Below are 25,260 nucleotides of genomic sequence, written 5' to 3' on the forward strand. Positions count from 1 at the left end.
TTTAAATTTACATTCCCATTACACCTCCTTAAGCCAAATTCAGTGAGAGTAAGGTTGACCCATTCCCTTTTTTACCTTCCTGCTCTCTCCCTCCATTGTAACAGTTTTCTCTTGCCTCTTTGATATGAGATAATTTGCCCTATTCTATCTCTCCTTTTCTCCTCTCATTATATTCCTCTCTCACCTCTTAACTTTATTTTTTAGATATTATCTCTTCACATTCAACTGATCGTGTGCCCTCTGTTTATGTATACATGTACACACATATATACACACTCAAATATGTATTTATAAACACATACAGCCTCCTATACATACATATATGTATGTATACACACATATACACACACACATACAGACATATATATTCCCTTCAGCTATCCTCATACTAAGAAAAGGCACATGAATTACAATTATCATTTTTCCATGTACGAATAAGTAATTCAATTTTAATGTGTTCCTTTTGATTTCTTTTTCCTGTTTACCTTCTCATGCTTCCCTTGCTTCTTGTATTTGAAAGTCAAATTTTCTGTTTAGCTCTGGTTTTTTCATCAAGAATGCTTGAAAGTCCTCTATTTCATTGAATGACCATATTTTCCCCTGAAACATTTATACTCGGTTTTTCTTAGTAGGTGATTCTTGGTTTTAACTCTAGCTCCTTTGACCTCTGGAATATCGTATTCCAAGTCCTTCAATCCCTTAGTGTAGAAGCTGCTAGGTATTATGTTATCCTGATTGTGTTTCCACAATACTAAAATTGTTTCTTCCTGGCAGCTTGTAATATTTTATCTTTGACCTAGGAACTCTGTAATTTGGCTATGATATTCCTAGGAGTTTTCTTTTGGGGATCTTTTTCAAGAAGTGATTGGTGAATTCTTTCAATTTCTATTTTGCCCTCTGGTTCTACAATATGAGGGCAATTTTCCTTGAGAATTTCTTGAAGGATGATTTCTAGGTTCTTTTTTTGGTCATGGCTTTCAGGTAGTCCAATATTTTTTTTAAAATCTCTCCTGGATCTATTTTCCAGGTTAGTGGTTTTTCCAGTGAGATATTTCACATTGCCTTATATATTTTTTCATTTGTTTGGATCTGTTTTATAGTATCTTCATTTCTCATAAAGTCATTAGCTTTCATTTGCTCTAATTAATTTTGAAGGAATTATTTTCTTCAGAGAGTTTTTGAAATTCCTTTCCCATCTGAGCAATTTGACTTTTTAAATGCATTCTTCTCCTCATTGGCTTTTTGGGCCTCTTTTGCCATTTGAGTTAGTCTGTTTTTTAAGATGTTATTTTCTTCAGTATCTTTTTGGGGGTCTCCTTTAGCAGGCTGTTGATTCACTTTTCATGATTTTCTTGCATCATTCTCATTTCTCTTTCTAATTTTTCTTCCACTTCTCTTACTTGATTTTCAAATCCTTCTTGAGCTCCTCCGTGGCCTGTAATCAGTTCATATTTTTCTTGGAAGCTTTTGATGCAGGAGTCTTGTCTTCATTGACTTCTTGTTCCATCCTTTGATCCTTTTTGTCCCTGAAAAAAGATTCTATAGTCTGATTTCACTTCCTCTGTTTGTTGATCTTGTCAGCAAATTACTTGAATTTTGAGCTTTTTGCCACTATAGAATTGTGCTTCCAGATTGCAGAGAGCTATGTCTCAAATTGCTGGGGTTTTTGCAGATGTCAGAGCTATGAGGAGGGCACCCTCTCTACAGACACCCCAACCTCTGGCTTACTGGCCACATACCCCAGGACCAGCACCCAAGACTGCAATCCAGATCCAAGCAGGTCAAAGCAAGAGTGATTACCCTCCAAATGGTTGCTTGCTTCCCCTATAATAAAGCCAGGAGTTTTAGAGTTAGGCACAGGGCAGTTGCTGAAGCCACCAGACATCTTCCACTTCTTGCCTTGGGGGAAGGACCTTGCTCTTTAGTTTACAGATTTCAAGAGTTCCCCACTGACCTTTTACTTTCTCTTTGTCTGCTCTGGCCAATTTGTGCTGCAGGTTGGGGCTTCCCTGTTTCTGGTCGTGGTTGGTTCACGTGGGAGTGTTTTTAGCTCCCAGCTAGGCGCAATAGACCTTTCCTTTTGGCCTGGCAGTCTGGCTTCAGTGGGAGATTTGTTTCTCTCTGTCACTTTGTGGGTTCTGTGGCTCTAAAATTTGTTTAGAGCTATATTTTACAGGTATTGGAGGTGTTTAGAGCAGGAGCCACGCAGAGTTCCCATTTTTACTCTGCCATCTTGGCTCCACCCTGAAGATGAACTTTTTGTTTTTGTCTGTTTTGCAGTTAAAATTTTCTTTGTGTTTATGGTATAGTTTTACAGGTATTTGCATTTTTAATGAGAAATATTGAAGTATCAAGTTTTTAGGATCTGCATAAGGAAGGGCTTCTACATTAGAACTTTTTCTTAAAGTATGTAATTTTGAATGTTAAATTTAAATTAATACTTTTATCAAAACATTTTATCAAAGACAATTTTTTAAAAGAACAATAAATAACAGTTATAGTTCATTTAAAATAAACTACGAGGCTAGGACCTTTTGTATAATGTTTAACTGGAAAATTATTAAACTGCTGAAAAAGAAGCTTTGAAATGCAAGCACAAAAGTATGGTGGTTTAAATGGGACTGTTTAAGTAAAGCTCTTTTGTCTTACTTACTGGCTACATTTAGAAGTCTCATTTTTAGTTCCTAAGTATAGTGCTATAAAAATGAAGTGTAATTGTCTTAGTAAATTAAAAAAGTATCTTCTGATTACTACTAGAAAATTTTAAGTGATGACACAAATTCTGACCCTTGGGAAACAAATATATTTTAGCCTAAGTGGGTAATTTAACATGCCATAGTATAGAAAAGAAGACAAAATCAAGAATCTAATGTATACTTTTCTGCTGTTTACAATGTTTCACTACATGGAGTAAGTCTTAAAAAAATAATAAATATATATAAAGAAAATGGTTTGGTGAGTGTCATGGTGAATAACCACAGATGTAATTACTGTAGCTATTAAGATGCAATTTCCGATATCTTTTACAAAGACTGAATTAGAGTGAGATGTATCATCATGGAAGGCAGCTGTAACATTCCTGTGCTTTGGTACGGAATTATAGTATCATTCATGCCAAAGTTTTTCTGAATTTTTAAGAGATATTTTTTTATTTAAAGCTAAAAATGTTTAATTTAGTTTTTGTTAAAAAAAAGACCAAGTTAATTTTCTTAGGTTAAATTCTAATATGCAAACAGTAAGGTACAGATAGGTTTGGTGTTTAGGGTCCTGGAGTTAAAAGTTAGGAAATACGAGTGCTGCTTTTTCAAGTCAGTTCAAGTCAACGAACATTTATTAAACACCTGATTTGCTAGTATTATCTCTTGTTGTAACTAGCTGGGTGAGTTGTCAAGTTTTTCTTTTTTCTTTCATCATCTTTAAGATGAAGATGACGATTTATTAATAGTAACCATTCTGTACTCACCATTCAAAGGTTTTCTGGAAGTCATATATGGTAATGCATACAAGTACACTTTCCCCCCCTTCATACAAGAATTAAGTTTTAAGAAAAGATTTAAAAGGAAATCACTTTGATATATTTTCTTTTTTTTCCTTCAATTTTATTTTATTAAATTTGTTTATCTACTTTTAGTTTACAACATTCAGTTTCACAATCCCCTGAGTTCCAAATTTTCTCTCCCTCCTTTTCCCCGCCACCACCCAGGGGCATGCAATCTGATATAGGCTCTACAAATACCTTTGCATTAAGCATTAGTCAGGTTATAAAGAAGAATTATAACCAATGAAGTGAACAAGGAGAAAGAAGGAATGAAACAACACTAAACACAAAAGGGAGAGGAAGTAGTTTCAATCTGCATTCGAACTCCATAGTTCTTTTATCTGCATGTGGATATCCTTTCCATCATGAGTCTTGTGGAGTTGTCTTCTAACCTTGCATTGCTGAGAGGAGCCCAGTCAATTAAAGTTAGTCATCACATATAGGATGTATCTGTAATTGTGTACAAAGTTCTCCTGGTTCTGCTCTTCTTACTCATCATCAGATTATATAAGTCTCTCCAGATTATTAAGAAGTCCTTCGGCTCCTCATTTCCTATAGCACAATAGTATTCCGTTACATTCATATACCACAACTTGTTTAGCCATTCCCCAATTGATGGGCATCCCCTTGATTTTCAATTATTTTTCCACCACAAAAAGAACTGCTATAAATATTTTTGTGCAAACAGGTCTTCCACTTACATTTTTCTTATATAAGTTTTCCTTCTTAACTTTTTCCTCCAAGGAATTAAAAAATTTTACAGTTAAGCAATATAATATTGTCTTCCCCTTCCCTTACCCTCAGTAACCATGATTATTCCACCCCTCTGACATTGAGGCTTGTGATGTACCATTATCATGTCCATTGTAGAATTACCTTCAATGAGTATGTTTTTGTACATTGGATTTCTATCTACTTTTTCTAGAACAATATGTTAATGATGTTTTTATTGAAATTTAGTGTGCTGTTATAGGAATGTAAATTTTTAAGATCTTCCCTGCCCCTAGGCTTAAGTGCACCTGGAGCCTGTGGTGGGAGGCTTGTTTTTCAGGAGATATTTTGTGATTGGGCAGTGGTTCTAGAGGGTTGCTACATTCTCTGACCCAGGAGAAGGTTATATAAACCCTGATGGGAGGCTTTGTTTTGGGGCTTACTTTGAGAAGTGTTATGTGATTTGACCAGAAAAACCCAGATGTTGATGCTTCCCTCTCTGGTAACTGACTAGATATAGTTGTAATGGTTGGACAGTTGGAGGCCTGTCTGCTTAATCTGTTTGTTTCTCTGTTTTCTTGTAACCTCTGTAATACTCTGAACTCAGGGTGCTGACTTTTTCCCCTGAACTAGGTAAATAATATGTTTGATTGATTAAAGCAAGATTGTTTACCCATTTTGAGTTGCTTCTCTTTAGAAAAGCAGATCTAAGAACCTGTGTTGGCAGCCACCCTGGGGATGCTGGGGTGCTTGCTGCTACATATACATATAGGACTTTTATTTAGAAAATTTGGCTTTTAGTATATATGTACTTAAAAAAACCTGTAGGCCATTGTGAAGAAAAAAAAATATGTTACAGTAATAGCAGTTCTCCATTTATTTTCTTATTCAGATCCATTGTCATGATAAGGAAGTAACTTTCTGTTCTCATAAACTCTTTCAGTAGTTTGTGTTCTGGGAAGTTTTGTCATCGTGGAAAATGTGATCCTATTGACAGGCTGCTTTTTGAGAACATGCTTACCTAAATATAAAAAGGCCTGTCATTCATAAGCTACTCACTTAAGTGTATATATTTTTCACCGTGGTAATCCATGAAACCTGTTCATTTGAGCTTTCATCTTTAAGTCTTTACATCTTATCTTTTATGTATTCCTTCCTTCCTTCCCTTCTGTCTTCCCTCTTATTTTTCCTTCTTCCTTCCTTTTTCTATCATCTCACATTCTGCAGGGAAGCCTTTCTCAATCTCTTTTAGTTCTAATACCCTTCCTTATTGTCTGTAATTTATTTTTGCTTCTTTTCTCCCCTTGGTCCTTGAGGACAGGGGCTGTTATTTTGCTTTCTTTATATACATAGTGCTTAGCACATGTGTAGAAGCAAGCACCCCAAGCTTCCCCAGGGTGGCTGCCAACACAGGTTCTTAGATCTGCTTTGCTAAAGGAAAGCAACTCAAAATGGGTTAACAAGCTTACTTTAATCAGTCAAACATATATTGTTTACCTTGTTCAGGGGAAAAATGTCAGTACCCCAAACTTCAGAGTATACAGGCAGAATTATCAAGACGGAGAAACAGATCAAGTAGACAGGTTTCCAAACAGTCCAACCATTTCATTCATACCAAATCAACATCTGGGTTTTTCAAAGCCGGGGGGGCTCTCAACAACGGCTTCCCAGAGTCTCATCTGATCAAATCATAGAACACTTCTCAAAGTGAGCCCCAAAGCAAAGCCCCACATCAGGGATTATATAGCCTTCTCCTGGGTCAGAGAATGTAACAACCTTCTGGACCCACTGGCCAATCAAAAAGTATCTACTGAAAAACAAGCCTCTCACCCCAGGCTCCAGGTGCACTTTAGCCTAGGGGCAGGGAAGATCTTAAAAATTTACATTCCCATTACAACATGGTAGGCACTTAATAAATGTTTATTCATTTTTTTTTTTTTTGAGCAATCAGGGTTAAGTAACTTGCTCAAGGTTACAAGGCCAGTTATTTCTGGGTGTGGTACTAAGTGTTGGAGCCTAGATTCGATCCCCAGGTCATCCTGACACTGGAGCCAGTGCTCTTACTAGCTGAGCCACCTGACTGCCCAATGTTTATTCATTATTGACTGACATATTGTCTTCCCACATTAGAATGTAAGCTTCTTGAGGGCAGGGACTATTATTGCCTTTTTTTTTCTTTAAAGTATTCCTGGTGCCTGTATATAACTTGTTGAATGATGCGAGGCAAAAATATGAAATGGTGTTCAGTGTTGTGTATTTTCCTTCCACTTCTGTGGTAATGGTGGCACAGTGATATAGAATGAATATGGAGAACATTCTGAAATGGTACTGACTTGATTTATTACAGACTTTTGTTAAGTAGTATCAACTGTGCCTTCACTGTAGTGGGACAGTAATTTTTTTTAACCTCCCTAATCAATTTATTATCCCACTTCAAACAGTCACTTCTCTAAACATTTTATTCCTCAAAGGTCCCATGGCTCCCCCTTTTCCTCCCCTCTTTTCTGAGAGCTTTGTCTTATATTTCATTGAAAAAAAAGTAGACTATTTGCCAAAATCTTCCTCTTCTTCCATCTTCCTGATTTCACATCATTCAGATGCCTTCCTGCACTATCTTCTCCTTTAGCCTGTCTCCCATGAAAATGTGACTCTTTGCCTTGCCAAGGCAAAACCCTGCATGTGCACAAGTGATCCTTTCTTTTCTAGCAGATTTCTTCTTCTGATCTGTGCAAGTCCTTGGCAGAAAACCTTGGCACTTAGCATAGTGCCTGGCAATAGTAGGCACTTAATAAGTGCTTTTTGACTGATAGAGTCTCTGCCTTTTTACTTGGCTACTTTTCTACTGTCTACAAACATGCCCAGGTCTTCCTATTCTCCAAAAACCTTCAGTCAGTCTCTGTCCCTACTAGCTGTCATGCTATATCTTTCATCTCTTCTGTAGTTAAATTTCTTCAGAAGGTAAACAAAACTGCCTCTTTTTCCTTTCCTTTTACTGTCTTAACTGTGTGCAGTCTAGTTTCCAACCTCATCACTCATTTGAAACTGTTTGCTCCACAGTTACCAGTGATCTCCTGTTTGACAGATCTAATGATTTTTTCTCAAACCTCATCCTTCTTAATTTCTCTGCAGCCTTTCTCACTGTCATTTACCCTCTTCTTAGGTTTTAATAATATTGCTTTTTTCCTCATTTTTCACTTAGTTACCTGACTCCCTATTCTTCTTTGTTGAATCTTCATCCAGGTCATGTCTGTTAATGGTTGATATCCCCAAAGACTGTTCTGGACCTTCTTCTCCCTGTACTGTGTTTCTTTTGGTGATCTTATCATCTCCTGTGGATTCACTTTATTTTTAGTTTACGTTATACATTTCCACAAGATTTTGAGTTACAAATTTTCCCTGTCTTTCCCCTACCCACTATCCCAACACAGCGATTCCACTGTATATCCCCTCCCCCAATCTGCTCTCTCCTATATCCTTCCCCATCCCCCCTCTGATTACCAGGAGGGCAAGATGGCTGTCTATACCCCAGTGCCTATATATCTTATTTCCCAGTTGCATGTAAAAAAATAATATGTTTTTTTTTGCTTTTGTGAGGGGCAATTGGGGTTGACTGCCCAAAGTCATACAGCTAGTAAGTGTTAAGTATCTGAAGCCGTATTTGAACTCAGGTCCTCCTGACTCCAGGGCCAGTACTCTATTCACTGGGCCACCTAGCCGCCCCAATAATATATTTTTTTAAACATTTTATTTTAAAACTTTGAATTCCAGATTCTTTCCCTTCCTCCCTCATCACCCACCCTTACTGGGAATATAAGCAATTCGATATAGGTTATACATGTGTAGCTATGCAAAACATTTCCATAGAGGATATATTGTGAAAGACTGACTACGTTTCCCTCTATCCTATCCTGCCCCCAACTTGTTCTATTCTCTACTTTGACCCTGTCCCTTTTCAAGTGTGTGCTTCTAACTTCCCTCCCCCCACCCTGCTCTCCCCTCCATCATTCCCTCTCTCATCCTCTTTCCCGCTATTGTCCTATAGGGCTAGATACCCTATTTAGTGTGTATGTCATTCCCTCCCTAAGCCAAATTCAAGGAAAGTAAGGTTGACCCATTCCCTTTTGCCTTCCTGTTCTTCCCCTCCATTGTAACAGTTTTTCCTTGCCTCTTCTGTATGAGAGAATTTACCCCATTCTGTCTTTCCCCATCTTCTCTCATTATATTCCTCTGTCACCTCTCAAATTCACCTTTTAATTATCATCCTTTCCTATTCAATTGGTCCTGGCCCTCTATGTATACCTGTACACATACATACACACACTCACATATGTATTCATACACCCATATGCCCTCCCACATAGACATATATATCTATGCATACATACACACACACACACACACACACACATATATATATATATATATATATACACATATATATGTACACATACATTTATATTCCCTTCCACTGTCCTCATACTGAGAAAAGTTTCATAAGTTACAATTCTCTTTTTGGAATGTAAATAGTTCAATGTTAAGTTCCTTATGATTTCTTTTCCCTCTTTACCTTCTCATGCTTCTCTTGCTTCTTGTATTTGAACGTCACATTTTGTATTCAACTTTGTTTTTTTCATCAAGAATGCTTGAAAGTCCTCTATTTCATTGAATGACTATATATTTCCCCTGAAATATGATACTTAGTTTTGCTGGGTAAATGATTCTTGGTTTTAATCCCAGCTCCTTTGACCTCCAGAATATCATATTCTAAGCCCTTTGATCCCTCAATGTAGAACCTGCCAGATTCTGTGTTATCCTGATTGTGTTTCCACAATATTCAAAATGTTTTTTTCTTGGCTGCTTGTAATATTTTCTCCTTAATCTGGGAATTCAGGAACCTGGCTATAATATTCCTAGGAGTTTTCTTTTTGGTATCTTTTTCAAGAGGTGATAAGGGGATTCTTTCGACCTCTATTTTGCCCTCTGGTTCTAAAATATCAAGGTAATTTGCCTTGAGAATTTCTTGAAGGATGATTTCTAGGTTCTTTTTTTGGTCATGGCTTTCAGGTAGTCCAATAATTTTTAAATTATCTCTCCTGGATCTATTTTCCAGGTTAGTGGTTTTTCCAATGAGATATTTCACATTGCCTTCTACTTTTTCATTTGTTTGGATCTGTTTAATAGTATCTTGATTTCTCACAAAGTCTCTAGCCTCCATTTGCTCCAATCTAATTCTGAAGGAATGATTCTCTTCAGTGAACTTTTGAGATTCTTTTTCCATCAGGCAAATTTGGCTTTTTAAGGCATTCTTCTCATTGGCTTTTTGAGCCTCTTTTTCCATTTGAGTTAGTCTGTTTTTTAAGGTGTTATTTTCCTCAGTCAAGTTGTTGACTCTCTTTTCATGATTTTCTTGCACCATTCTCATTTCTCTTCCCAATTTTTCCTCCACTTCTCTTATTTGGCTTTCAAAATCATTCTTAAGCTCCTCAATGGCCTGTAACCAGTTTATAATTTTCTTGGAAGTTTTTGGTGCAGGATTTCTGACTTCATTTTCTTCCTCCTGTTCCATACTTTGATCCTTTTTGTCCCCAAAAAAGGAATCCAAAGTTGGATTGCTGTGCTTGCTTTGCTCCCTTTGCTTGCTCATGTTGCCACTCAATTACTTTACTTTTGAGCTTTTTGCCATAGTAGAATTCTGCTTCCAGAGAGGAGAGCTTTATCCCAAATTGCTGGGGTTTTTAAAGCTGCTGGAGCTATTAGTTGTCTGTCCTCTCTGAAGCCTCCACGTGCTCTGGCTCCTGGTCACACACCCCAGGACCTCCACCCTAGACAGCAATCAAGATCCAAGCAGGTTAAATCAAGAGCAATTACCCTGTAAATGGTCACTTGGTCCCCCTACAATCTGCAGATTAGGGGCTCTGAAGCAGCCATGTGGCAGCGGCCACTGAGCCTCAGCCTCTTCTCCCTCTGGGGACAGAGGTAGGACTACACTCCCAGACCCTCTTTTCCTAAAGTCCACATTGACCTCTCACTTAGTCTTTGGCATTTATGGGTTGATAATTCTGGAAACCACCACAGCTGCTGGTGATCCACTCTCCCAAAGGCCCTCCAGCCATGGCTGGTCTGCTATCCTGAGGCTTAAACCACGGGCTCAGCTCTGCTCCCAGCCTGCTGTGATGAACCCTTCCTTTTTGCCTGTCGGGCTTCCTTCAGGGGGAGATTTGTTTCTCTCTGTCAATTTCTGGCTTCTGTAGCCCTAATGTTTGTTTAGAGTCATTTTTTATAGGTATTTGAGGTGATTATGGGGGGAGTACATGGAGTTTTCCTGCTTTTATGCTGCCATCTTGGCTCCACCCCTCTTCATGTAACTTTGGATAAGTTGGATTTCTTCCTTAATAATCTGCCTGTTCCTATCCTTTAACCATTTATTAATTGGACAAATGAATCTTATTCTTACACCAATTTATATTGCAAAACCTCAACTGAACTCTCACTTCTGTTATGCAGAATTTAGATTCTTGAATTTGTTTTCTTTCCGGTACTGTGACATTTTAGATTACTCACTTAGGCACAAATATAAGAGCTCCTCATGGGTATGGACTGTCTTTTGCTTTTATTTCTGCAGTGCTTTACATGGTGCCTGGCACGTAGTAGGCACTTCAAAAAGTGCTTATTGATTTGTTGACTAGTTAAGGAAAAAAAGGTAAAAATTGGGTAGTATAGAGAAAACTATAGTCAATATTGAAGTGTTCATTAGATAACTGCTCTGATTTTATAAAGTTTATTATTTTGTTTTTTTTTGCAACAATAATTGACTTGAAAGAGAAAAGACTCTTTGTTAAATTAATTTCTTTTTGTAAAACCTGACCCTACAAAGTAATAGGATAACAGCCTCCATCTTTTTCACACATCACCTAATTTTCCTTTATCTTTAAGAACTATATGTTCTATTGCCTACCAACCTTGTAGCTGAAAGTTTTTGGAAATATATTGCTACAGAAGATGAAAAATTACCGTAGTGAAATTTGTATATATGACCAGTTAGTCTTTTATCTTTCAGACCTGAGAGATTAGCAGTAATCTGTTTAAATTACTTTCAATCTGTTCTTACACCTTAATTGTCATTTAAGTTTTAAAATTTGATTTAACTCATGTTAGATGGGTTTGGCATGTACTTTATGTTCCTAAATACTAGCGCTTTCATATGATATAGCCATTACTTGAAACAGTAACCTCAAGTGATTGATAATATAACATGCATATTCCTTTTTTACTACAGAAGTAACATCAATATTCATTTTAAGATTTGTGTGAGAATATCAGCCAGCGTAATGCCAGAAAAAAATATTTATGTGAAAATTCATAATAGTGGGCTTGAATTTTTTTATTTTGGTCATTTGTCTTAAGAGTTCCTTATTTCTAAAATGAGTATAATAATGAGCATGCCATCTGCTTCTCTGTGATGTTTTTAGGAATATGCTTTGTAAAATTTTAAGCCATTAAGTTCAGTAATTCAGCAAACATATCTATTACCTCCTTTGTGAATAGCACTGTCACAGGCACTATGGATGCAGAGATTAAAAATTAAACAGCTCCTGATTTCAAAGAACTTAAGTTCTTCTGAGAAGAAGGTATATAAATGATGTCTTATTTGAATCTTGAAGGAAGATAAGTATTCTGAAATGACAAAGTGAGAACATCTGTATTTTTTTAATTCTTCCTCAAATCTCCTATGGACCTCCCTGCCTCCATTCCTCTCAGCTAAGAACCTCAGGTCATAATTCTTGAGAAAAAATTGAGGTCACACATCAAGGTCTCCCTGTTCACTCCTCATTTGACATTAGTCATATGCCTTTTGCTATTATTTCTCCCTTCTTTTTTTTCCACAAGAAGAGGTGACTCTTCTCCTTGACAAAGGTAACCCTTGTATGCACAAGTGATCCTATTCCATCTTGCCTCCTTTAGCATATTGTCCTCTCTGTCATCCCTATTCTCCCTCGTTTAACTGTTTGCTTTTCCACAGCCTACGTACATTCTGAAGGCTCCCCCATTCTCATAAAACTGTCACTTGATCCATCTATTCCCAATAGTTGTTGTCCCATATCTTTCCTCCCTTTTGCAGCTATACTCAGAAGGCTATGTGTAATAGGTTCCTTCACCTCTCCTCTCACTCTTTTCTGAACTTTCTGTAGTCTGTTTTCCAACTTCTCCATTCAGCTGAAACTGCCATCTCTAGAATAGCAACCAATGGATGTTCCATAGATATCTCATAATCATCCTCATGTCCAGTATTGAACCATTATCTTTTCTACCAAACTTCCTGTTACTGTTGAGGGTAACATCATCCTTTCAGTCCCTCAGGCTTACAATCTAGGTGTCATCCTCAATTTCTTACTATTTCTTATATCCCCATATACAGACTGTTGCCATTTTTCATTCAAACATTGATTTGGACTCTGCCTCCTGGTTCATTTTAACAAACACCTGCTCTCTGTTTGTGATGTAATTCTTGCTAGTGTTTAATGCAACTTCTTTCTCAAGTATCATATGTCTTTGGCTTTAAAACTCTACAGCCCTTACATTAACAGACTCTATAAGATTCTCTCCCATTGACCATCTTTTTTTTTTATGAGATTAATAAACTAGTAGGTGAAGGGAATGCTTTGGATATAATTTATATCTTAGCAAAGTTTTTGATAATATATTTTGTCCAGTGTATTGGATAAAGGCTGCTTTAATAGGGGCATATCATCTAGGAATAGAAAGGTGAAGGTCTGTAGCAGCAAGCACCCCAAGCGTCCTCAGGGTTTGCAGCTACCACAGGTTCTTGGATCTGCTTTGTTAAAGGAAAGCAACTCAAAATGGGTTAACAAGCTTACTTTAATCAGTCAGACATATATCGTTTACCTTGTTCAGGGGAAAAAGGTCAGCACCCCAAACTTCAAAATATACAGACAGAATTATCAAGACATTAACAGAGCAAGTAGACAGCTTTCCAAACTCTCCAACCATTACATCCATACCCAGTCAACATCTGAGTTTCCACATCTGGGTTTTTCAAAGCCGGGGGACTCTCAACAACGGCTTCCCAGAATTCAGATCAAATCACAGAACACTTCTCAAAGTGAGTCCCAAAACAAAGCTACACATCAGGGCTTATATAGCCTTCTCCTGGCTCAGAGAATGTAACAACCTTATTGACTCACTGGCCAATCAAGAAGTATCTACTGAAAAACAAGCCTCCCTCCCCAGGCTTCAGGTGCATTTTAGCCTAGGGGCAGGGAAGATCTTCCAAATTTGCATTCCCATTACATGGTCCCACTGTACTTTACCTTACCTGCAGTACTGTTTTTCCATTTCTGGACACTGTCATTCAAGAACTCCATAGATAAACAAGAGAGCACCAAAAGAGGGTAACTAGGATGATGAATGAGTTCTTGACAAATGTAGGATTGTTTGAAAGATTAACTATATTCAATAATTCAAATAATAATTCAATTATTAAACAGGATCTAATGTCAAAGAGCATTGGAGGTGGTTCTAATGATAATACTCTCTTAGTACAATGTTGATTTAAGGTAGGGTCCCAGTGAGTCATTCAATAGTCAACAAAAGGAGATTGGCTTCGAGTATGCAACAAAGATACAATAGCATTTAGTTCCCCTCATCTCCATATGGAAATATATCTGGTCATCCATGCAGGCTGTGGTGAAGGACATGGAGACTTACATGGTGACTCATATCATTTTCAGAAATCTATCAAGTTTAAGGGGTATGTACTCCACCTGGCTGGGACTTTTTATGCCCCGAGGTGACAGGGAAGCAGTGGGACCAAACCTTGTGAGGTATAGGGCTTGGTTTTATCTTTTTTTCCAGAAAGTAATCCTTGATACTGGAGAGGAGTGGGAGGGGCCTTGGCCTGCCCCACCTTGGGAGTGGGGCAAAAAGAAATTGCAGTAAGAGAAGAATGGATTAATCAGGTCCTGGGAGCATCTTTGTCTTATTTTAGAGAAAACTAATCTTAGCCACAAAAAGCAGAAGAGGGAAATGCTATTGGCTATTAGCCCTATCACAAAGAGTGACTAGTCTTTTCAGTGCCAGAGGTGAAAACAAAACTACAAGTCATGGGTAGAATCTGCAAGTTTAGGCTTGACGACTGGAAAATTTTCTTAAGGATTACAGCAGTTCAAAAATAGGAGGGCTTCCCTGAAGGAGGTTGTAGCTTACTTCTCCAGTGTTTTGCATTGCTGTCTCATTCATAGCCTTTCCAACTTACTTTTTTGTCAATTTATTTGAAACTTGTTAAACAGAAATTTAAAAATCACTTTGATGTCATAATCTTAAGAAATAAAATTGATATTCAGTAGATATTTTTTCTTTTTATTATGGATCAAGGAATAATATAAAATTTGAAAGATAGAATATTATTATTGTGAAAGAATACTAGTTAGAAATTAAATTTTTTAGATTTTTTCCCCTTAAAATAGTGACCTACAACTTTTATATACTCTTTGCTTGATGAAAAATAAAAATAAGAAATTAGGATGTTTCTACTTAACTTACTAATGCTTTTAGTATGTCTTTGATTCTTTATATATTTACTACAACACAGAGTTCCATAATCTACCATTTTTAGTAGAATAAAAATTTTAGGTCGCTGGCCCCAGAGTCAGGAGGACCCGAGTTCAGTTGCACTCTCAGACACTTAACACACACACACACAAAACTAGCCGTGTAACCTTGGGCAAGTTACTTCACCCCAATTGCCTTCCAAAAGGTCAAAAAAAAATAGAATAAAAATTTTATAGCATAAATATTACTAGAAAGTTCTGTCTGTTTAATTAGATGTCATTTCAACTTAATGTCCTAAATATATGCAATTTGATCAAGTCTGGTTAAAAACAGTTGTATGATTTTTAATACAGAATTGTGATGAGTGCAGTGGTATCATATTGACTGTATATTAATACATGGTGTCCTATTAGACCATCAGCTGATTGTTTAGAATGTAAACGAATCTGTTGATGGAGCTAGTGAGTGATGGCTTAAATTCCAGTTAATCAATTGCTTCATCAGTCTCTTAATTCAGATCAGATATCTCCTGAGTACACAGTTCTTAAATGGTAATAAGAGAAATTATTGCTTTAAAGCTAATTTCCATCAATCTTTTATAAATGTCAGTGTGTTTTTTCAGTTGTGTCGGAAGAGATACCATTATAGTTTACATGTTTGAGATATATTAGAGTTTTTTTTCCTCCATTGGCTATTAAAATTCAACTTTACCTTACAGAGTGGTCAATGAAATTCTGTACCCAGATATGTCATCTCTGTATTATTGTTCATCTTGTCACCAGCTTAAAATTTTCATGCACACAGTCATTAAGTCAAATAAATGATTTAAAAATTAAGTTGATGATAAATGATATGGTATTATACATGCAAAGTCAATGTCTATTTTTCTTTTGTTGGTTGTAGTCTTGAATTCCATCTCTTTTAGAGCTGTTGGACTTGTGGGCCACAGTAGGCAAGCTGCTAATATTACACAGTTACTTATAAGTTTATGACAGACTCATGCTCAGTTTCACGATGACTCATCAATTAATTCATCAGCACTTGACATAGACTCTTCTATGTGACACATATACCAGTTGATCTTAATTTGATTGCCATTAAACCCATCCTTTCCTGACAAGTCTTGTCAATTATACAAATAAAATCAAGTATTCATAAGTAGCCTGTAATAGGATATAGGCAGACAGATTTAATAATTCAGCTTTGCTGAGGCTTAACAGGCATTAGGTGTAGCTAATGTTTGCTTTTGTAAAATAGATTATTGCCTGCAACTATTTAATGATAAGTTGCACATAAGTTTGTTTTGATCAAGTTGCATAGTATTTTTAGGAAAACATACGTTATTTTTATTCAGGTATTCACTATTTCATGACAACTACAATTATATTTTTTCTAAGGACCTGAATGCTCTAAAATTATTTAGTGTGCAGAAAGCAATTTTTGGAAAAATAAATGGCATTTTTAATTTCTTTTTTAGGAGCATAAATAATTTATCAGCAATTTTTTCACTTAAAGTAAGTTATTTGATTTCAAGAATACACCTACATACTCGCATCATTGAAAAGAAAAGCAATATTAAGGAAAATCTATTTTTAAAGCACCTTTATCAAACACTGACATGAAAAAGGATATGTTTGGGGCGGCCAGGTAGCACAGTGAGTAAGAGCACCGGCCCCAGAGTTGGGATGACCTGGGATGGAATAGGGGCTCAGATACTTAGCACCACACCCAGAAATAAGTGTCCATGTAACCTTGAGCAAGTTATTTAACCCCAATTGCTTTAAAAAAAAATGAAAAAAAAAAAAGAAAAAGGGTATGTTTAAATGTGAGAGGCAGCAGGGCATTGTGCCTAGAGAAGATAACTTGGAGCCAGGAATACCTGGATTCAAGTCTTGCCTCTAAAACATATAGGATACATGACCCTGGGCAGGTCACTTTAACCTCTTAGTGCCTTAGTGCCTTATCTTTAATATTGTAAGTTGACTAAAAGGTGCTGACTTATGGGGTTTCCTCTTCCTGGATTTCCCCATACCAGTGAAATCATAGGTTCAATCCCTATCTTTAAAAAAATTTTAACTTATGTGAACAAAAAAAAAAGAACTTATTTGAGCTTATTTGTTTGTCTTAATATTTTGATAACATAATTGGCTTCCTTTGTAATCCTATGTATTTGAAATCATCATTCTGAGTTGACCATAGACTTCACCAGGTTGTTGAAAGAGTCCATGACATTAAAAAAGTTGAGGATCCTTGGTCTCCAGTAACCCTTAGATAAACTGAAATGCATCTTTTGTTAAAGGTAAATCATTCTCTATATTTTAAGTATTTTTGTTATGGATTCTAGTTGAATTATGTGCAGAATAGTTACTTCAGATGAATGTTACAATGTTCTTATTTTTCATGAACTCTGGATGAACTAGTTCACAAATATTTTTTAACTGAGTGGAGTTCTGTAGTATCAAGTTAATGTTTATTTATAAGGAAGCAAAATAGCCTTGTTTCATTACCAGAGCAATGTTTTTCCATCTTAGACTTATTTTTCTTTTGTAGTTTTAAGTTTGTAACACTTTATTGCTAAGGGTTTAAGCATATAGGTCAAATCTATAGATTTTAAAGATAGCCTGTAGTATTTCTCATAATCAGAAGTGCTTTAAAGATTTTGAAAGCCTAATTGTCAAGAAGGAATAGATTAATGTGATAAATTTTTGATAATAGAAGAAACTAAAGAGATTACTCAGGAGCAGTTACAGTTTAAATTTTTTTGTCTCCAACATTGTCAAATTGAAAAACAGAGGCCCTAAACACCTGTCCCTAAAATGAATTATTTATTAATTTTAAAAACTTATTAGTAATTTATGAAGAGCTTGCTGAGTCAGCGAGGTGGCACAAAGATCAAGGTCAGGAAAGACTTGAGTTTAAATCTGACCCCAGACAAAAACTATCTGTGTGAGCCTGGGCAAGTAATTTTACCTCTGTTTGCTTTTGTTTTCTCAACTATTAAGTAGAGATCATAATTGCACTAATCTCCCAGGGTTGTTGTGAGGATCAAATAGAATAATATTTGTAAAGAACTTGGTACATAGTAGATGCTATATATATGCTTAAGAATCAGAAAAAAAGCTAAAAATTTATCTGAGTTTTGACGGAAGAGAAGCTTCTAGGAGTAAAATTATCATGCATGAAGTTGACTGTGAAATCTATGTATATTCATCTCTATTGAACGCCAGGATCATATTGACAGTTATGTGCAGGAAATCTCCATCTAGAAATTCTATCATCCTTTCGATCTCAACATGTACAAAATAAGATTCATCTTATCCCACTGAATTCATCCTTTTTACTGATTTTGCTTTTTTGTTGTTGAAGATATATCACTACCCTTCTAATCTCCTATGTTCATAACCTTGGAGTTCTTCTAACTTTTCCCTCTAACACCTGTATATCCAATAAGTTGTAAGTTTTATTGATTCTACCTATCTCCAATAACATTTCCTGTATCTGTCACCTTCTTTCCACTCACATGATCCTTATCCTAGTTCTTTCTCACATTACTTCTCAAATGGCCTATTGCTATGGCTTCCTAATTGTTTTCTTTGCTTCTTGTCTATGATCTCTAGTTATCCACACAGTTGCCACTTACATTTATAAGACATAACTCTGACCTCTCTTGCTGAAGTCTTCAGTGACTTAATATGTACTCAGCTTATCATTTAAAATCTTATATACTCTGGCTCCGACCTGCCTTTCCATACTTATTTCATATTACTCTCATTCATATCATTCAGTCAATATATAGTTATTTAGTACCAGCTGTGTACCAGGGTTTGGTTGGCTAAACTATGGGATTACACAGAAAGCCAAAAAACAGTCTGTTACCAAAGAACTCCCAGCCTAATAGGTGAGACAGCTTCTAAACAGCTGTCTATAGGCAAGATAAATTGGAGTTAACCAACAGAGAGAAGGCACTAGCATTAAATTAGATCTTCTTGAAGAGAGTAGGATTTTAGCTGGGACTTGAAGGAAGTCCAAAAATGGAGCTGAGCGGTAAGATAAGTCCAGGCATAAGGGACAGCCAGGGAAATACCCAGAACCAGAAGGTGGAGTATCCTTTAATAAGGAACAGCAAAGAGGCCAGTATTGCTGGATCTCAAAATGCTTCTAGAGAAGTAAGGCATCAAGAAGATTGGAAAGATAGGAGGGGGCTAGTTTATAAACGGCTTTGGTTGCCAAGCAGGATTTTATATTTGATCCTGATGGTAACAGAGAGTCACTAGAGTTTGACTGTCGGGGTAATATGGTCAGATCTGTGCTTTAGGAGGATCACTTTGATGAATGAATGGAGGATGGATTGTAGAGAAGAGAGACTGGAGGCAGGGAGACCAGTTATTAGTCTTTTGCAATAGGCCAGTTATAAGGTAATAAGGACCTAGCTCAGGGTGGTGGCAGTGTAAAAGGAAAAAAGGAGGCATGTGAGAGTTGTTATGAAGGTGAAATTGACAGAACTTGATAACATATTGAATATGGGAGTTGAGAAAGGAGTTGATACCTAGCCGGAAAGATGGGGGTTCCCTCATGAGTAATAGGGAAATTAAAAGGTGAAGCTTTAGGAAAGGTAAGAGTCCAGTTTTGGACATATTTAGGTTAATATGTCTACTGGGCATACAGTTTGAGGTATACAGTAGGCAGTTTGAGATGTAAGATTAGAGATCAACAAAGAGGTTAAAACTGGATAGATTTGAGTATTACTAGTGCTTGTAGGCATCGCTCTAACTCAAGTCTTCTCTTAGTTCAGGTTAGCTCTTAGGACATGGAGCATTCATGAGTTATTGTGCAGAGGAAGTTTGTTTGAAAGGATACCATGCCATTTAACTTTTCTGAACTTGATTACCTTTGACTCCATTTGGAAACACAGCTTGTCAGCTTATCATCAGGGTATGGCAACTTGCATGGTTTTAGGCAAAAGCTAAATGACTGTGGGTAACTGGGACTTCTTATGCCCCCCCCCCCCCCACAAGAAAACTGTCAGGGAAGCTTAGGCCAATTGGGTTATCTGGAAGGAGGAACTAGGGATGTCAGGAAAGTAGGGACTCTGAGTCAGAAAAATGCTAGTTCTGTCACATCAGCATAGAGATGATAACTGAATCCCTAGTCAAACAGTAAAGAGGAGAATCAGGAGAGTGATGTATTACAAAAACCTAGAGAGAAGAGAATGTTAAGGAAAAGAGGGTAATCATAAGTGTCAAAGGCTGCAGAGAGATCAAGGATGAAGATTCAGAACAAGCCCTTAGATATAGAAATCTTTGAAACTTTGGAGCAAGTAGTTTCAGTTGAATGATGAGTTCAGAAACTGGACAGTAGAGAATTAAGAAGAGATTTAGAGGAAAGGAAGTGGAGGCATTGATTATAGATGGCCTTCTCAAGGAACTTAGCCGTAAAAAGGAAGAGGTATGGTACGATAACTATTGTGATGGATGGATCAAGTGAGGGTTTTTTTTTTTCCTGAAAATGAAAGAGACATGGTCTTGTTTATGGGCATTTTGGAGGCAGCCAATAGACTGGGAGAATTTGAAGATAAATGAGAGTACAGATGATAGAAAGAAGAATCTGCTTTGGAGACAAGATGGCAAGAGATCATTTGTATATGTAGAGTTTAGCCTTTTCAAGGAGGAGTGTCAGCCCTTCATGTGAGATAGGAGAAGGAGGAAGGAGAAAAAAGGTTTGGAAAAGTGGCTTTGGTTGAATGAGATGGTGAATGAGGCAGACTTGTCTTTCTCTAGGGAAGATCCAGTTAATTTATGTAAACCCAGTTTATAACTGGGAGTGAAGGCATTGGATAGTGGAAGTAATCCTGAGTCTTGACAGACCAAGATGATCAGTAGGGTAAAAGTGAGTCAAGGGAAAGGAGAGAATAATAGGGTTGAAGTGGTTACCCAAGGGGTCAAGATGAAAAAAGGGAGGAGTATGTAGCCATTGTAGGAGTGATGCCCTGGAAAAGAACTAACACTTCAAGAGCCTGTCAGCTGCAGTGAGTATGAAGAATATCATTAGGAGTTACAGGGTAGGAAGGGTGGAGTGAAAAGAGATTATGATTAGAGGTAGTAGCTAAATGGTACAATAGGTTGTGCTGGACCTGAACTCAGGAAGAACTGAGTTCAAATGAAGCCTAAGACGTTTGCTTAGCTCAACCTCTGTCTTCCTCAGTCTCTTCATCTATAAAATGAGGATAATGATAGCACTTAACTCCCTGGGTTTTTGTGAGGATAAAATGAGATAACATTTGTAAAAATCACTTTGCAAACTGTAGAGCACTTATCAGATGTTATTAGCTACAAGATAAGGGAATTTCAGAGTTTGAAAGTTCATATTTTTCAGTGATGGCTAGGTCGAGGGTATGGCTATATACATGAGTAGCTGAGGTGGGGTGGAAATAGAGGTCATGGAAAATGAGTAAGTTGAGGTCTGGGAGGTAGCAATATTTGAATGGGTATCATTATGTAAGTTGAAGTTCCCTTATGTGAGGGTAAGAGTTGGGGAGGAAAGATTGTGAGCCAGACAAGTCAGTGAGGAAAGAAAAAGATTGTCCTAGAACTCAGTAGATCTCAAGGCATTAGAATGATTGATTTGAAGGGGATGGGATAAGAAAGTAAGCAGTGGGGATATGGAGATGGGTTTTAAATGAAAGCCAGAGGTTTAGAATCACTGGGTTGATCAGGATATGACTTGATATGAGTTACTTATCATTGAAGAATGGCTTCATGTGACTATCATCATCACTAGGTATTTTCCCTCTGAGTAGAGTCCTCTTAGGGCAGGGGTAGGCAACTTTTTCATGTTGGAAGGCTGCATTAATATTTAGCTGTAATCAAATAAGGCCACATTCAAGAAACTTCAATTAGATATACTTTAAAATGTACATTTTATTTTGTAAAAATCTAACTACTATCTACTTAATTTCAGAAAATGAAAACTATTTTTTAATTTTAAATTTAGCTAACTCTTTGATAACTTTGTTGTGTCTGCTTTTTGTTGGAAAGCATTTGAATATTTGGCTGCAGCATGGAGGTCCCCGTTTCAGTTGATCCTCTAGATGGGTTATCAGTCATTTTTGACCTTAAGGGCTTCTTGGGTTAGATAGGAGAACGTATATTCGCAGCAATAAGTGGTTGAAAAGCAAGAAAGCATTTTTGGGCATGTTGCCAAAGACATGGGCATTCTACTGTATTTTTCCATATTCCATTTGTATCTTTCTTACCATCAAATAGTGACATTAAAATGTAATCTACTAAGAGCCTAATCAATTCCATCTGTAGTTCTTTAGGTGCCTTAGTGATAGGTGAGGCTGAAATGTTCATTTGAATGTGATATCATGATTTTCAAAGTCAGGCTGAAATGTTCATTTGAGTGTGATGTCATGGTTTTCAAAGTCAGCAAACCTTTCATTGTATTCTTCAAATGATTCACAGATATCATCCTGCTTATTAGTGATCTTTACTAACCGGGGACAATGTTCATCTGAAATTTCCTTTTAAAAAAATGTTTTGAAAAAAGATAGATTTTTCAAAATACTTGGATTTTTTTTGCCACATATCATATAAACTTAGCTTTACCTTGCAAAGAAATATTCAAATTATTTTGATATGACACGATATACAGAAATGTAGCGTTCCTATAGAAATCTTACAACAATTCACATTGCTGTTTCTTTTCTTCATAAAATTTAATTATCTGTTTTCTTAGAGATAAAATTTTGGCTAACACCTGTCCCTGTGATAGCCAACACACTCTAGAAGGATACAGCAAATCCACACTTAATATCTCATTGTTCGGCATGTTACGAAACTGATGATGCCATGTTGCATTTACATGAATGTAGTTAACAGTACTTAGTAGAACTTGTTGCAAAGTGTCACAGAAAATAGCAGGTTTAGCACAGAGATTTTTCTGATAAAAGATACAACGAAAAGAAAAGATAGCATCTGTATCTGTTAATAGCTGTGCAATTAACCCTTCATGTTTTTGTGTCATAGAAGGTACACCATCTGTACACTCACTCAGTACATATCTCAAATTCAGTCCAACGTCATGACATTTTTCTTGAAAGTTGTTGAAGATATCTATTCTCTGTGTTTTGTTCACAAAAGTGCCCAAAGTGAGTAACTCTTCATAGCAGAGAAGATCTTACGTTATTACCCAAATGGAATATAAAGCCTCTGCCAAATAAAACCTGTGCTGAATCAGTAGTATCAGTTGATTGATCAAAAGCAATTGAATAATATATATTTTCCTTTTGATGTATTGAATGAAGTTGTTCTGTTAAGTTGAAGGCTAATTCTTGCTGCTGATGAGTTATGGTTCTCCTTGAATAAAGAAGTTCTTTGTACTTTGAAACATTTTCAGGGTCTAAGCATCCTACATTGAGAATGCATTCTTTCACAATTGCTACATCACTGAATGGCTTCTCTTTTTCCCCAAGTACATAAACTGCTTTATAAGTTGCTTCAGTGCATTATTTCCAGGTCTTTCTGCTCTTTGAAAGAATTGTCTTTGCTTTTGCTTTTTATCTCTTAATTTCTACCATACAACCTTTCATGCGGTCCTTATGAGTGTTATAATGCTGATGAGCATTGAATTTCTTTAATGTTAATATTGCAGTATTGCAAAGCAAGCAAATCATTTTTGTAGCAGAAGGAAGATAATATTTCAATTTCCAATCCTCATTAAAAGATCTGTTTTCTTCCTTCAGCATTGTCTTGGTCTTCTTTTGCATGATGGGCTGTTTAGTAGACTTTAAAATCTGGCCTCAAACATTTGTCACACTTACTAGCCGTGTGACCTTGGGCAAATCACTTACCCCCAATTGTCCTCCAAAAAGAAAAAAATACTGGTGATCTATGCAACTATTCACAAATTCCACTTAAAACAGAAACAGAGTGCACTGTTGTCAAAAGCTGATAACAGAATGGCATACTTCACCCCCATGAACTCTTGCCAATCAGTCTTGTGCAGTAGTGGCACCACTCAGGTGGGGGAAGTTGCAACTAAATAATGAGTGTAGCAGCCATCAATTTAGCCTTTTTGGTTTACTATAAATGCTCTAATTGTGCCAGTCAAAATGGAAAGATTATTTCATTGAAACTTATTTTATTCTTTGGTATTTTAAATGTATTCATTTTAATTATAAAATAAAAATATGAAAGATGAACAACACTGTATAAATAAAAATAAAAGAATTTGTTCTATAAAATTTGGATTCAGTCAAAAGGCTGTAGTTAAGGACCTAGAAGGCCACATGTGGCCTTAAGTTTACAGGTTCCCCACACATGTCTTAGGGTATTAAAAACCTCTTAGGATATTATCAGTGAAGAGAGCTAATGAGGTGTTGAGGTTTATGGTTATTTTATCTTCTTTCCTGAAGGCTGGCTAGATCAGGAGATATAGGTGGCAGAAGCAGGATGAAATGTCATCCATCTGTCTCCATAGAGGCAGGAAGGGCCTTGTGAGATAAAAGGGCCTAGCCAGAAGATTAGCATGCAATGCAATGGTTTCTCTTTATGCACTCTTAAATTCCAGCCAAACTGGCCTGCTAGCTGTTCCTTCAACTCAGTAGAGCACTTTTTGCCTCACTGCTTTTGGACAGCTTGTCTGCCATACATAAACATACTTCCCTTTCACCACTTAGAATCTCTGACTTCCTGTGGTTCAACCCAGGTGTCACTGCCTTCATGAAGCATTTCCCTTACATGCAGTGCCCCCTACCTTTTGTTGTTAGTGCTTTTTCTCTACTGAAATTACTTAGTACTTGGCTATGCATATTATATTCCCCCAGTAGAATGTAAACTCCTTGACAATGGGAACTGTATGGGGTTTTTCTTTATATCCTCCACACTTAGTACAGCGCCTTATACATGGTAAGCATTTAGTAAGTGTTGACTTGAACCATTATGTATAAATCACTATGCTAGGATCTGGGATTAGAGATGAAAAAGCAGTATTTATACAAATCGCTGTCATGTGGGGTGTGTTGTGAGCAATCCAGACAGAATGCTCAGGAAGATTTAGGAGGAAGAAAACATCTTTAGCCAGGAGATTGTAGTCTGGGAATTTCAATAATAAGTAACATTTACATAATGCTTTAAGGTTTATAATAACTCTACATATATTTATTGGTCCTTACAACTATTCTTTTAGGTAGATACCACAGGTTTTGTGAGAATGCCATAGGTTAGAGAGGTTAAGTGACCTCATACTCCTGCAGTTTTGCAGCTAGTAAATGTTGGAGGCATCTGTGCCATTGTGTACCATTTAGCTTTCAGTGTGGATGGGGGATTGTCTCATCCATGATTTTTCCTTGTCACCTTTTTTTTTTTACCCCCCCCCCCCCCCCTAACAAAAAACGGAAGTTTTTTTTTTTTTTTTTTTTTTTTTTTTTTTTTTTTTTTTTT

At 36.7% G+C, this 25,260-nt stretch overlaps 1 protein-coding gene across 9 annotated transcripts in view; it reads left to right on the forward strand.

The window, feature by feature from the left end:
- The window catches only part of ATP9B (ATPase phospholipid transporting 9B (putative)), a 509,413-nt gene that overhangs the window by 160,506 nt on the left and 323,647 nt on the right, over positions 1–25,260 (forward strand). The gene's annotated exons all lie outside the window — the stretch shown is intronic.

The sequence above is a fragment of the Petaurus breviceps genome, unplaced genomic scaffold (assembly GCF_028583685.1).
Source record: "Petaurus breviceps papuanus isolate PSGF00001 unplaced genomic scaffold, PetGlider_PUasm1.0 224, whole genome shotgun sequence".
Classification (NCBI taxonomy): domain Eukaryota; kingdom Metazoa; phylum Chordata; class Mammalia; order Diprotodontia; family Petauridae; genus Petaurus; species Petaurus breviceps.